Below are 13,774 nucleotides of genomic sequence, written 5' to 3'. Positions count from 1 at the left end.
GAGCACAGTATTACTAGTAATGAGAGGTTTTGTAGGAAAAGTCTAAATTGGACCAGTGGGCCACTAATAAAAGAGCTCTTCAAAGGCCTCTTCTCTATGGAAGAAAAGTTAAGATAAGACGCGCAGGGTAAGTTTGAATTACCTGCTGCTGCTGTGTTGATTCTGACTCATGACTCCAGAGGCGCTGTCATGCAGCAACAGCCACAGCCCCCCAGAGTCAGGTCACAAGACAGAATGGTGGGCTTCCCAGTCCATGGAACAAATAAAGCTGAGTGCCTTCGGGCAGGAGGTGTGCTTTTGGACTCCCATTAATCTGTGCACTTAAGCTGAGGAGCTAGGTTTGCTGACCAACTGAGTTTGAGTTGAGCTCCTTCGGGTTCAGGCTTATGGCAAAGTTGACTACCCTTTGGTCATTTATTGGCACTGCTGAAAATGCTTTGTAACATTACTGGAGCCAAGGGCTGAAGGGCCAGGGTCCTTTAGAGGGAGACATTTGCCTGTGAGTTTGGCTGAGAAGAGGCTGGCCTGGCTGGCCTAAGAGAATCTTGAGTGTTTCTGATCCTAAATTAGAATCTCTTAGCAACCCTACTAGACACCATCATAGTGAGCATTGTCTATGAGTTCCGTGTAGCCATTGCAATGGGTTGCTGAATGTAGCAAAGAAGTAGGGAATGTCATGAGAGACAAGATTAAACGGTTATGGCCGATCTCTGTCTCAGTGGAAACAATCTTTGATTGATTTTGAGTTTGATTCCCCTTCCTTCTTGGGAAGTCAGAGATCAGATGTAGCCCCCCCCAGCCATTCTTACAGTAGGGTTGATGCCAGGTGGTTCTGCCAATACCAAAAACATTTTTTTAAAGTTAGTCTCTAGAATCAGACTGATTCCAGAATTCCCCAAGCGTGGACTAATTCTACCATTAATTTCCTATGTGATTTCAAACAAATTAATCTCTTCAAATCTCTCTGGGACTTATTCTTTTCAGTTGTAAAAATGGGAAGGGTGATGCCCACAGAGGAAGGTGGTGGTGACAGATAAGATATTTCATTGTATGTAAGCACTTGGCACAAAGTTTGACATGTAGTAGACACTCAATACATGTCAAATGTATTTCGTTATAATAAGAAACATGGTATTTCTCTACATCCACATCATAAAAGACAACTTTTGTCTTCAAATAGATGTCCTGTTGGACTTTGGCAAATTTAATTTATACATTGTTTTTCTGAAGCTATAGTTCTAGCATCTGTGCAGCACCTTAGGAAACCAATTGCATGAATCTTTATGGAAGCAGATTCATCTGCAGTTCTGCTTGGGTTTGAACCGTTTACCTTTAGGTTAGTTGTTGAGCAGATAGCATTTGCACCAAGTTGGGACTTTGGGATTAGAAATTACTTAGTAATTATTTTCACTACTGACTGGCAAAAAAGTAATACGAAGTCTTAATTCTGAAACATGCATAGCACACACATAGAGGGGAGAGAGTCTTTTAAAAGTTTATGATAAAGTGAATTGAAAAATAATATTTTTTCCATAAACATTTTAAGCCCCTTGTAATATTATGCAGAAATATACAAAAATATGTATTCGTTGCTTCTTTTGTGCCATGCTCTGTGCTAGCTTCTGGGAGTATAAGGAATATAAACCATGCCGTCGATAAAGTCCTAGTGCAGTGGGTATGCCAGAAATGTGAGGGACAAACAATACAAAAGTTAAGTACATGTTATAGGAACTCAGAGGAAGAAGCAATGAATTCGGCCCATACAACTAGACTTCTGATTATGTGTACCTGACTTCAATATACATGCCGGCATCTCCGGCCTCACTTGCTTTGCAGTAGCTTAAACATTGTATTTTATCTTGTAACTGTGGAACCCATTCAGATTTGGAGCATATTTTCCTCAGAGCCATCAATCACTAAGCCTGTCTTGACTATCCATGCTGTGCTAGAAGCTGTATAGGATAGAAGAGAAGCAGATTATTGGGTCCCTGCCCTCAAGGTGCCTATAGTTGTGTTGGCAGCCAAATAGGTCCCAAGATTCCATTTAGAGTACAAGAAATTACTAGTCAGTGTGGAGCTGCCTCTGAGCATGTTCAGAAAGAGAGATCGAAAAGCAAGTTGCAATCCTTAGAATAAAGCACAAGTCATTGTTTTAGCAGGTTCAAACATCAGTTCAGACTTCTAGAAACTACCTGCAGAATTTTGGAAAGCCATTCAAATAGGTTCCACTGAATAATACCACAAAAGAGAAAAATCAGTTCAGTGTATCAGAATCTGTCCCAATGCTTGTTACTATGAATTTATAGCACAGCGATTTATCGGTCTTTATTTAAGATCTGTTTAATACTTTATCTGGAATATTCTGAGGTGGTCCGAGGCTCTCAGAGCTGTATATGTTTTCAGAATAGGAGAGACCTGACATAATAAAAAACATGGATGAAATGAAACTTCTTAAAGTGTCGCTTTTTGTCAGGTGAGCCTCTGCAAAGGGCATTTTGCACTTTGCGGCGCTGGCCCATCTTTTTGCCAGTGAAATGTCACAAGAAGGTATGTTTGGGGAAAAGCTGACTGCGAGTGAGGAATGAGGAGCACTGTCGAAAGGCATTAATGAGTGGGAAGAAGGTCAACAACCCATTTCGAGCTCATTAAATCTATTATCTGAGTTCAGAGTGGTCCCTAGTGGAACTTGTGCTGACATACCCAGAACTCCCTTTCCAGCCCAGAGGAATGGAGGGGGCGTAGGGGAGGAGGGAGGAAGGCAAATCTGATGATAGGTTCTAAGATACCCTTGACTCCAAAATATGATAAATCGAAATTTCAGACTCCTTGATTTTTTTGGGGGGGGAGTGGCAGAATCTATATGTAAATATGGTTAGTGGCAATTGTGTTTAAAAGTGAAATTTTAGGCTTTGACCACACCTCATGGTGGCGGCGGGTTGGGCGCGGTGTGACGGTCGCGGACCTGTGAGGCTGAGGGACATGCACCTAGCCCTGGCCAGGCCTCCGGGTGCCCTGGGCTCCGCACCCCTGATGCTGAGCGGGTGCTGAGCCCTCTCTGGCCAGGACCATGGTGAAGTATTTCCTGAGCCAGAGTGTGCTCCGGAGTTCCTGGGACCAAGTGTTCGCCGCCGTCTGGCAGCGGTACCCGAATCCCTACAGCAAGCATGTCGTGCACCGGGAGGTGACCCCTGACCAGACCAACAGGATGCCCCTCTGGGCCGAGCGACTGCTTCCTGTCAATGTGGCTCACTCCGTGCACACCCTGGAGGACTCAGTTGGGGACCCACAGAATCAGACCATGACCACCTTCACCTGGAACATCAACCATGCCCGGCTCATGGTGGTGAAGGAGCGCTGTGTTTACCACGTGAATGCCAACAACAGTGGCTGGACCAAAATTCACCGGAAAGCCTGGGTCTATTCCAACTTGTTTGGTGTCTCCCGAGCTGTCCCAGAATGTGGTCTGACCCGGATTAAAAGCAAGGTGACCAAGAGGATGAAGGGCTTTGAATACATCCTGGCCAAGCTGCAAGGTGAGGCCCCTTCTAAGACGCTTGTTGAAATCGCCAAGGAAGCCACAGAAAAGGCAAAGGAGAAGGCACTGACAGCTACCGAGAAGGCCAAAGACCTGGCCAGCAAGAAGGGCACCAAGCAGCAGCAGCAGCAGCAGCAGCAGCAGCAGCAGCAGCAGCAGCAGCAGCAGCAGCAGCAGCAGCAGCAGCAGCAGCAGCAGCAGCAGCAGCAGCAGCAGCAGCAGCAGCAGCAGCAGCAGCAGCAGCAGCAGCAGCAGCAGCAGCAGCAGCAGCAGCTGCAGCAGCAGCAGCTGCAGCAGCAGCAGCTGCAGCAGCAGCAGCTGCAGCAGCAGCAGCTGCAGCAGCAGCAGCAGCAGTTCATGTAGCCAGCCCAGTCCCTTGCCCCCACCCTTTGCCAGACAATCTGGCTCCATCCTCCTGACCTGCCTGCAGCATGTTTTCTTAATTCAAAATCAACTTCCATCCCCTAAAAAAAAGTGAAATTTTAATTAGGTTTTTTGAAAGCACACAAATAACTCAAAATCCTCTAAGTTTTTCATTTAAAATCCACTGAGGGGAAGGTAGGGTAGAGAGGGGGAAGCGATCACAAGGATCTACATATAACCCCCTCCCTGGGGGATGGACTACAGAAAAATGGGTGAAGGGAGACATTGGACATGTAAGACATGACAAAATAACAAATGAACAAGGGTTTATGAGGGAGGGGGCAGCGGAGAGGGAGGGAGGAGAAATGAGGAGCTGATCCCAAGGGCTCAAGTAGAAAGAAAATGTTTTGAGAATGATGATGGCAACAAATGTACAAATGTGCTTGACACAATGGATGGATGGATGGTTTGTAATAATAGTTGTGTGAATCCCCAATTAAATTATTTTAAAAAGAAAATAATAAGATAAAATCCACTGAGATACTGGCGTACTGGTTATGTGTTGGGCTGCTAACTGCAGGGCCAGGAGTTCAAAACAACTAGGCAATCAGGGAGAGAAAAATGGGGCTCTCTACTCCCATATAGATTTGGAATCCCTGAAACGCATAGGGGAAATTTTACCCAGTCCTATGGAGTCAGCCTTGATTTGATGGTAGTGTGCTTAGCTTGGGTTTAGTTCTTGGTCAGTCCTGCCTCCTTGGTCTAGCAGTTGTCAAATTCCCATGTATGTCCATATCAAATGGAGAGATTGTGCAGAAGGCAGATTCTTGCTGGTCTTCCTACCGGAAATGTGGCCCTGAAATCTGCAGGACTAGTGACAAGAAAATATATAGTAATATCTAAGATGGAAACAACCTTCCAATTCATCTTAAAAACTGCCTTTGTATTTGCTTATTATTTTGAATGGAGTTCAATTGAAGGGCAAGCCTGGGTTTTATCTTGTATCTTTTTCTTGGGGATTGGGTGAAAACAGATCATCAATTTCACATGTAACATTTCGTAAGTGGTTGTTTTTTTTAATTCGCCCATTGCAATTCCCACAGTGAAAGATCATTAATCCCACTTCCTCTGTGGGTTTTCTGTTTCCACTCCTCTTTCTCCCCACGTCCTTCTGAACTGTGTCCTTGGGTAAATGCTGCCCTTTTGATTGAAAATGATTCATTATTCTAAGGTGTGTGGACTTCCATCTTGTTATCATTTCCCTGTTGTTTGAAAACAGAGCAAGGAAGGTGGGTTTAGTTCTAGACCTGACTAAGGAGGGGACATTGTCTTAGTGTGGGTGTGGCGGTTCCACAGTGTCTATATAAGATCTTTGTTTCTTTAGTTAGTAGCAACTGACATGTCCTTACAGGAAACTTTATGACTATAATTTGAACAAGACATTTATGGCTTTATTTAAAATATTTGATTGTCATATTATCTGTAATGACAATACCTAGCCAAAAAGTTCCACACAATGCCAATTACATTTAAAGGTTATTTTTGAATGGATATTCTCCTTTTGTTTTTGTTTGTTTTTCTAATTCAGAACACACTAAAAAGTATTAAGGAAAAAGCATTGTCCATTTTATATATAAAATACTATTTTATAAGTAAAAAAATCAAAAATGCAGTAAAAATGATAAGACTAGTCTAAAGTCACACAGAAAACACTGGCTGAGAAAAGGCTAGAATCTTTTTTTTTCCCCTCCTGGAATCCAAATCTATTATTATGTCAGTCAGTGCTGTTTTCAGCTAGAAAATATGGATGGAATTATTTAGTAGTTGACATTTTGAGCCAGGGAATACTAAAAGTTTTCCCTACCTCATTCCACCAACCTCCCCCCTTATCTCCTGCCCCTACCACTCCTTATGTAATTTTAATGGAAAGGTCTCTTTTAAGTCCTGCATAATTGTTTGTTACTTGAAACCTTTGGAAAGCCAGACTACTGTTGTCTGGAAACAAAATTGTGCTGATCCCCATTTAAAATTGGATCTAACTCACATTCCCGACACGACCGCTGAAGACACAATGGGTTCATGAGCAAATGTGGTGAAGAGAGCAGATGGTGCCCGGCTATCAAACCAGCAGTCATCCAGCAGGGAAGCAAATAAGCCCACATGGAAGAAGCACACCAGTCAGTGAGATCACAAGGTATTAACCGGATCAGGCATCAGGAATCAAAAGATCCAAAACAAACAACTATATTGATGCAATAGAAGGGGTTTGGAGTGGAGACCCAAAACCCATCTGTAGATAATTGGATACCCCCCCCCACACACACACACACAGAAATGGACTATGGAAGGCATGATTCAACCAAGGTGCAGTATAGCACCAATGAATCACACATCATTTCTTTAGTTCCTGAATACTCCCTTACCTTGCTACCATGACCAAGTTCTAACTTACAAATCTGACTAGACTAGAGAAGACATATTGGTATAGATAAACGCTCTTGACACATGGAATTCAGGAAAGAGAAACCCCTCAGGAACAGTAATGGGTGTTGCGATATCATGAAAGAAGGGGATTGGTCAGGGAGGGAGAAGGGTGAGACAGGGGGAACCCCTCACAAGGTTGGATATATAGCTCCACCCCCCCAAAGGGGACGAATAACAGAAATGTGGGTGAAGGGAGACAATGGACAGTGTAAGATACGAAATAACAATAATAATATATAATTGATCAAGGATACACGAGGGATGGAGGGAAGGAAGGAGGGGGGACAGGAAGGGAAAAAAAGAGGAGCTTATACCAAGGGCTCAAGTAGAAAATGTTTTGGAAATAATGATGGCAATATATGTACAAATATGCTTCATACAATTGATGTATTGAATATTATAAGAGCTGTAAGAGCTTCCCAATGAAATGATTTTTTAAAATAATAATAATAAATAAATAAAATCAGATTTATCCAGGAGCCCTGAAGAGAACAGTTTTATCGCATCTTTTTTTTGGGGGGGGGGGCGTATATGTGAATAGATCCAAAGGTGTGTGCTGAGCACATGTACCAGAATCTCATTCAATAATGAAGGAAGTTAGTTGAGTTCACAACGTCAGCTCCCATCAGCCATTCTACATATGGTAGGTTCAGGAATGGCACCGAAGTTGCTGAAACCATTGAGTACAAAATCTCCTTGCACATTTACTCTCTCTGTTCAGGCGAGATTGTGTCAGCAGAATTCCTTTACTTTACTGGGCCTTGGATGCCTGGGGATGAAGGGTATGCAGTGGGAGTGGGAGGAGCATTTTCCAGGTGCTGACTTCCCCTTTTGCTCTTTTTGCAAATAGACTTGCAGTCTGTCCTAAGGGAGCTGATTTGAGGTCACGGTACATTGGTCTTGCCAGCCATTTCAAAAAGGAAAGATTCAGGTTGCTTACTGCAGCTCAAGAAAGAGATTAGTGTACCAAACATGGGGAAGTCACACCTTGCCAACAACTACATCTAACGGGTGGGAATTATTAGCCAAAGCCTTCCTAGCTGTTAAAATGTGCCATCTGCTGCCTACATTGCCTACATATCTAACAGACAGGGGCCTCTTCTATCCTTGGCACAGCTGTTAATAGGTAATGTTTTTAAAATGTAAAGTCATGACTCATGCAAATATAAAAAGGAGCACATGTTAATTTTTTTTGTTTAACTTATTAATGAGGAAACTGGTGAAGTGGTACAACCAGTTCAAGGAAAATTTTCAAGGAGAAAAGGACCTATGTAGAGATCACAAGTATGGAAAGATGAGCAGTGGACGCCAACTGTCTTCTTTCAAAATAGGGATGGCATTCATTGAACGCCTACTGGACAGAACTCATATGTCTGTGCATAAAAAATGATTTTGCATTGCAATTCGTTATCTAGAGTTTAGAGAGTTTAATATTTCTCAAAGACAGCGTGAAAGAGTATGAGCAGATATCCTTAGAAGGTGTTATCTAAAGTGTGCATAGGTTTCCATTGAAAGACCACTCCCCCTACCCTGCACAGTGTTTGAGGAAATTACCTAGACGTTGGCATGATTAGCCATTGGGATAGAAGCCACAGGCTCCAACTTCTCCTTGATCCTCGTATGCCTGAACTAGACAACTTACAAAACACTTCTTGGGCCTTGTTTCATGGTCTCTTCAGCCTGTCACTGGATTATTATTCTTGTTTCTCTTTCTCTTCTGCTGAAACAGTACTAGTTATGCATACACCCATTGTAATATCGTCGAAATGAAGCTAAAAAGTCACATTTTCCCCATTAGCTTTCTACTCCAGATTCCTTTGCCCTAAAGAAAGAGAATAAATAATCCAAGGTGCTGCTTTCTCCCATGAGATAAGGCCCAGTTTATCACAGATTTTTGCTATTTGAGTTTATGCTTCCTTTCAGTTTTTTATTTGTTTGTGTAAGTGTGACATACTCTCTATAGTTTGTTTCTTTATGTTTCATTCACTGGGAGTATATGTAGGGGGGTCTAATACATACACACACACACACACACACACTCCTTCATTAAGAATTAAATTCTTTAGTTTACTTTGAAAATTATTTTATCAACTATCCATGTATTTATACTAAAGCATGCACGGGAGGAGAGGCATGGCTAATCCAAAATGGTTGATAATACCCAATCGTCAAGCATGCTCTAGGGAGGGGCTTGAGGCTGATGTTGAGTCTCAGATGGGTCTTAAGGAAGCGGGCATTGAATGACAGTGACGAAGAGGACTAGAAAAGAACCCAATGGCCTAAAGTTGGACCTGCCTCAACTAGGTTTGTGACCAAGGAGAATTAAATTTGCCTCTATGAGCTTTTGCAATGCTCTAAAACAAGTTTCAGAATATTCTAGAGTGGGATGCAATGCCAATAGTGAAGCACAGAAGCAATCTAAAGTCTAACTCAAGGGGGCACTGGGAAGCTATTCAATTTCCTCATTTTAACTCTTCCTTGTGACCATTCTGTTCAGACTAGATGTCTCTTACTTTCAAGTATTCACAGACCCCTTTACTTACTTAGTAGGGTGAATGGCTACCATTTATTGAGTACTTAATAGTGGGGTCACTCTGCTGGACACTATATGTATTATCTCAATTATCAAACAGCCCAAACGGCTGTATATAAATATTATATATATCAACTACAACAATAATATATACTACTGTTAGTTCCATTTCACAGTTGCAGAAATCAGGCTCTGATATGGGAAACAGCCTACATACGTTCACATAGGTAGTAAGCATCAATGCTAGAATGCAAACTAAGCCCGTCTGGCTTCACACCCAGGGCATTTTTCACCAAACAATGCTACCTCCCCATATATTAATCAAACCAGGTATACACAGGAACGGTGATGGGTACTGTAAAGAACAAAAAGTTATACAGATTCAAGTACTGCCCTCAAAGAGGATTTAATGGATGTGGAAAATTGTTTATTCATTTGGATTTGAGGGTGGGGAAGCTTTCTGGAAAAGAATTATGGAGTGAATTAAATGCCAATAAATGGAAATTTAAAGTATTAGAAGAATAAATAACTTAAGAGATTAAAATATATATTCAATCTTATGTTTTTACTAATTCAATCTTATGCAAGTCAGAAATCCCAGCTTTGCAATAAATTGCTGTGTTAATTCAGGCAACTTCCGCATTCACTCTGGGTCTTCATTTCTTAAGTGATGAAGATGACTGAGTGATTTCGAGATTTCTTGTTCCCACTGGTTGAAATTCTGTGGTGATGATAATGGAAATGGGGGTGCGTGGTGGTGGTGGTGCTCTTTTGCCTATACCATCTGCAATCTAGGAATTTTGACAGAATATAGGGGTTTCAGACAGGAATCTGATCCACTAATTTTGGGGTAAGAACTCTGTAAAGGAAATGTATACATCTAAAAAAGCAACAGGGAACTCTTTAAGCCACTTTTACGATTAAAAAAAATAAAACCTTTATTGTTATAGGAAAAAACAGCTATACTTTGAAATGCAAGACCAACTTTTTAAAAATAAAACTCGATTATAGCTGAGGGCATGTATTTAGGCAAATAGGAGATGCCAGAGAAATGAAGACAAATTTAGTAAGTGCATCTGGTGCTTTGGGTGAAATGAATAGCCCCGACAAAGGGTTAAAGCCATATCACCCTAATTGCCGAGAATTCAGATTAGGCATATTCAACAGTCATGAATGCCCCTACCATCCATCATCCTGTCTGGTCCCTCTTCACTGCAAATGGAGAGGGATGGCGAGGGCATGCTGCTCTGCCACAGGCTCTGGTTTCCTGAAAAGAACTCAACCCCTCACTCCTCCAGCATCCAGACTCCAATTTCACAAATGAAAAAGAAATAAATTTAGGCTTGCTTCTGCCGGCCATAATATAGTAGACCAGCCATCTATTAACCAGAAATTGAACATATCTACACAAAGCAAGATGGTCTGATACTATTCAAGGCACAATGCGTTTTGCAATTAGCAGCCAAGATTCTCTCATAGTGCAAGCTTAGGAATTTTCAAAGCCTTGATATGGTGATAGGCAGTGAAGTAACTCAATTACATCAAAGGTCCTTGTCATTTTTCTTTCCTTCAGCTGTCTTCAGCACAAAACCACAGCTGATCCACCTGTGAGTCATGACTGTTGACTTAAGGCACTTAGTGTGAATATTAACAATAATGCTCTGTTGTTAAATGCTGTGTTAGACAGGGTTCTCTAGAGAGACAGAACCAGATTGCTAGTAATTATATATATATAGATATAGATATAGCTATATAGATAGATATATAGATATATAAGACAAGAAATAAACTGTTAAATTATATACAGATAAATCTATAATACAAGAAATGAACAGTTAAATTATAAAGCAGTACAATAAACTATCTCAAATGCCTTGAGTTGATTCAGACTCATGCTCCTGGCCCCATGTGTGTGGAGTTTAAAATAACAACACTATGGTTTCCTTTCAGAAGCAGAGCGCCAGGCTTGTCTTTCGAGAGAAGGCCGGTTTGGTTCAAATGGCCTTTTGGGGGTTGTGGTTGATCACTTAATCACTTGTATCACCTGTGGACTCCATAAAGTTTAGATCCCCAAGGCCTTCTTCCCTCTCGCTAGCCAATGTTCCTTTCACTTCTACCATTTGAGCCTTCATATTTTTCCGTTCTCATGCAATCTTTCCGTTGTTTCCTCATACTCTACCAGGTCTGCTCTCATCCCTCGGTCCTACTTTTCGTTTTCTGCCCTGCCTTCCGTCTATCTGAGCTTGCTATGACTTCACTCCACTCACTGTCTGACAGAATGAAAGACGCCACTGGGCCCTAACCTTTAGCCCTTTCAGGTATGATCCTCGTAAACTACATGTGTACAATTAAGAACGCAGGCATATACTTTAGCATTCTCTACAACATCAAGACGGAAGCGGAGCAAATGATTAAGATATTTTTGGAGGTTAGATGTAATAAGCCAATCACTGCTAGGCCAGCTTCCATATGTTTCTGAGAATGAGACATTTTGGTTTTCAGCAGCTGACAGCATTTGACACTAACAGAATTTGACCTGTTTGAGAGCCCATCCATTTTTTACATTCCTTTTCAATCAGTATTGAATGGCACTTGCTAACAGCCTCAAGAGGACAGTCAAAGCTGTCATTTTTATTGAGGGTAGTAGAGCAGGGAGTTGGAGGAACATCTTTAGAACAGTTTCTGGCAAGAACCAGTCTTCTCTTTTGTCCCCAAACAGACATTTCACTTTTAGAAAATGACTACATCTTTCACAAGATGTTATCCAAGTTTTCTTCCTGTTCATTAGAACATAAGTTTTATTTTGCTTTTAAATCATTTTATTGGGAGTGCTTACAATGCTCATTGCAATCCGTGCATCAATTGTATCAGTCATATTTGTACATATGTTGCTATCATTCTTTTCTAGGCAGCTGCTTTTTATTGATCCCTTGGTATCAGCTCCTCCTTTTCCCACATTCTCTCCCCCCCCCCAGACTCTCATGACCCCTTGATAGATTATAAATTATTATTATAAATTATTATTTCCTTGTCTCACACCGACCACTGTCTCCCTTCCCCCATGGTTTCCGTTCTTTCCCTTGGTGTAGTTGTGTGTTGATCAGTTTCCCCTTCTTCCCTGCCTCCCCACCCTTCACCCTTCCCACCTGGTATCTCTCTTCCCATTCCTGCTCCTGGGTTACATGTGTCCCGAGGAGCTCTTATCTATGGCTGTGCACATGCTCCGGTCTAGTACAAAGTGAGAAGCATCACTGGGGTCATGGTGGAGGGGGTGAAGAAGCCTCAAGAAACTAGAGGAATATTGTGTGTTTCATCGGTGCTTTACTGCACTCTGATTGACTCCTCCCTTCCCTGTGACCCCTCTGTGGGGAATGTTCCATTGTCTACAGATGGGTTTGGGGTCTCTGCTCCAATCTCCCTCGCTCTTAACCATATGATTTTGTTTGTTTGATTGCTATGGGTCTTCTGATGCCTATTGCCTGGTCCCAATGACACCTCCTGCTTGTACAGGCTGGTGTGCTTCTTTCATGTGGGCTTGTTGTTTCTCTGCAGGATGGTCACTTGTTTCACTTCAAGTTTTTAAGATCCCAGATGCTATATCTTTTAATAGCTGGGCACCATCTGCCTTCTTCATCACATGCACCCATTTTATCTGCAGCGATTGTGTCGGGAGGGTGAGCATCACAGATTGCCAATTTGTTAGAACGACATGTTCTTGTATTGAGGGAGGTTATGAGCAGAGGCCCAACGTCCATCTACTACCTCAGTGTTTCGCCATATAAATATATCTACATAGGCCAATACTTCTACTTTTATGGATTAATGGAATTACATATGGACACTCTTATGCTCATGCTTCTATCCATAGTTTTGCTTCCTAAGTCATTACTGTTTCCTTTTACCTTCCTTCTTCCCCACCATCAGAGCATAAGTTTTAATACTCGAGTTCTATAAGGCTGTTGGCCCTTCCACCCTTCCTTTACAGTGTACTTTCACTGAGGCCATGTCATGACTTGTGTAAAACTTGTCGTTGCTGAGGAAATGACTCCAAATATAATCTAAAAATGGTCAACTTTCTCAACTCGGAAAACCATATTCCTAGACAGATATAATCACATATGCCAGTTGTTACTGAGGGGCGTTTCAGCCACACCCGGTTGTACAAGTTGTGCACAACATCCAATTTCTCTCCCTTGCTGCTTAGAGAAAAGCAGTTTGGCTCAGAATTGTATCTTAGTGTTCAAGTGTGAAGATGCACTATCAACACTTTCATTAATCTCATTCTCCTCCCAATTAGGGAACTTCTTCCCTCATTCCTCCAGGGGAAAAGAAAAATGCAGGCTTACAAACCAAGCATGAAGCTAGATGAAGTGGATTTAGCCTAAAATACTGTTTATCCACCCCTATTTTCACTATTTCCTTTCTTCCAAAAAGTTTTGGGTGTTTTGTTTTTTTCTTTTATATTGAAGGCTAGAACAAAAGGCCTTGCAAACAAGGGAACAACTGAGAATTTAAGTCAATTGGGTCTTTATGCAGCATTTTATGAACCTCACAGAGAGTGAACGCATTCATAAATTCTTAAGTCCTTATCCAGAATTTTTTTCATAATTACTCCTTTCTTTATAATTATTCAAGGGACTTGTGATAAATTTGACATACCTCCAGTTAGCGTCTTGGCTAAACTTGTCTAATTGCATACTTATTTCTGCCCGGTTTATTGATCTTCAGAGAATACGAGGACAAGAACAATGGGCTACCTTGACTCTTTAGCTTTCAAAATACACAATCAAAACCAAGAATTTCATAGTGAGCTTGACACCATTTGAACGCAGTTTGCTAGGGTGAGCAACATTGGAAGG

The 13,774-nt window shown here is 41.7% G+C and overlaps 1 protein-coding gene and 1 pseudogene across 1 annotated transcript in view; both read left to right on the top strand.

The window, feature by feature from the left end:
* Nucleotides 1–13,774, top strand: part of IL1RAPL2 (interleukin 1 receptor accessory protein like 2) — a 719,072-nt gene that overhangs the window by 519,192 nt on the left and 186,106 nt on the right. The gene's annotated exons all lie outside the window — the stretch shown is intronic.
* LOC142434725 (PRELI domain-containing protein 1, mitochondrial pseudogene) lies at nt 3,068–7,161 on the top strand (annotated as a pseudogene).

This window comes from Tenrec ecaudatus, chromosome X, assembly GCF_050624435.1.
Source record: "Tenrec ecaudatus isolate mTenEca1 chromosome X, mTenEca1.hap1, whole genome shotgun sequence".
Classification (NCBI taxonomy): Eukaryota; Metazoa; Chordata; class Mammalia; order Afrosoricida; family Tenrecidae; genus Tenrec; species Tenrec ecaudatus.
This window is presented reverse-complemented; position numbering and strand designations above follow the sequence as displayed.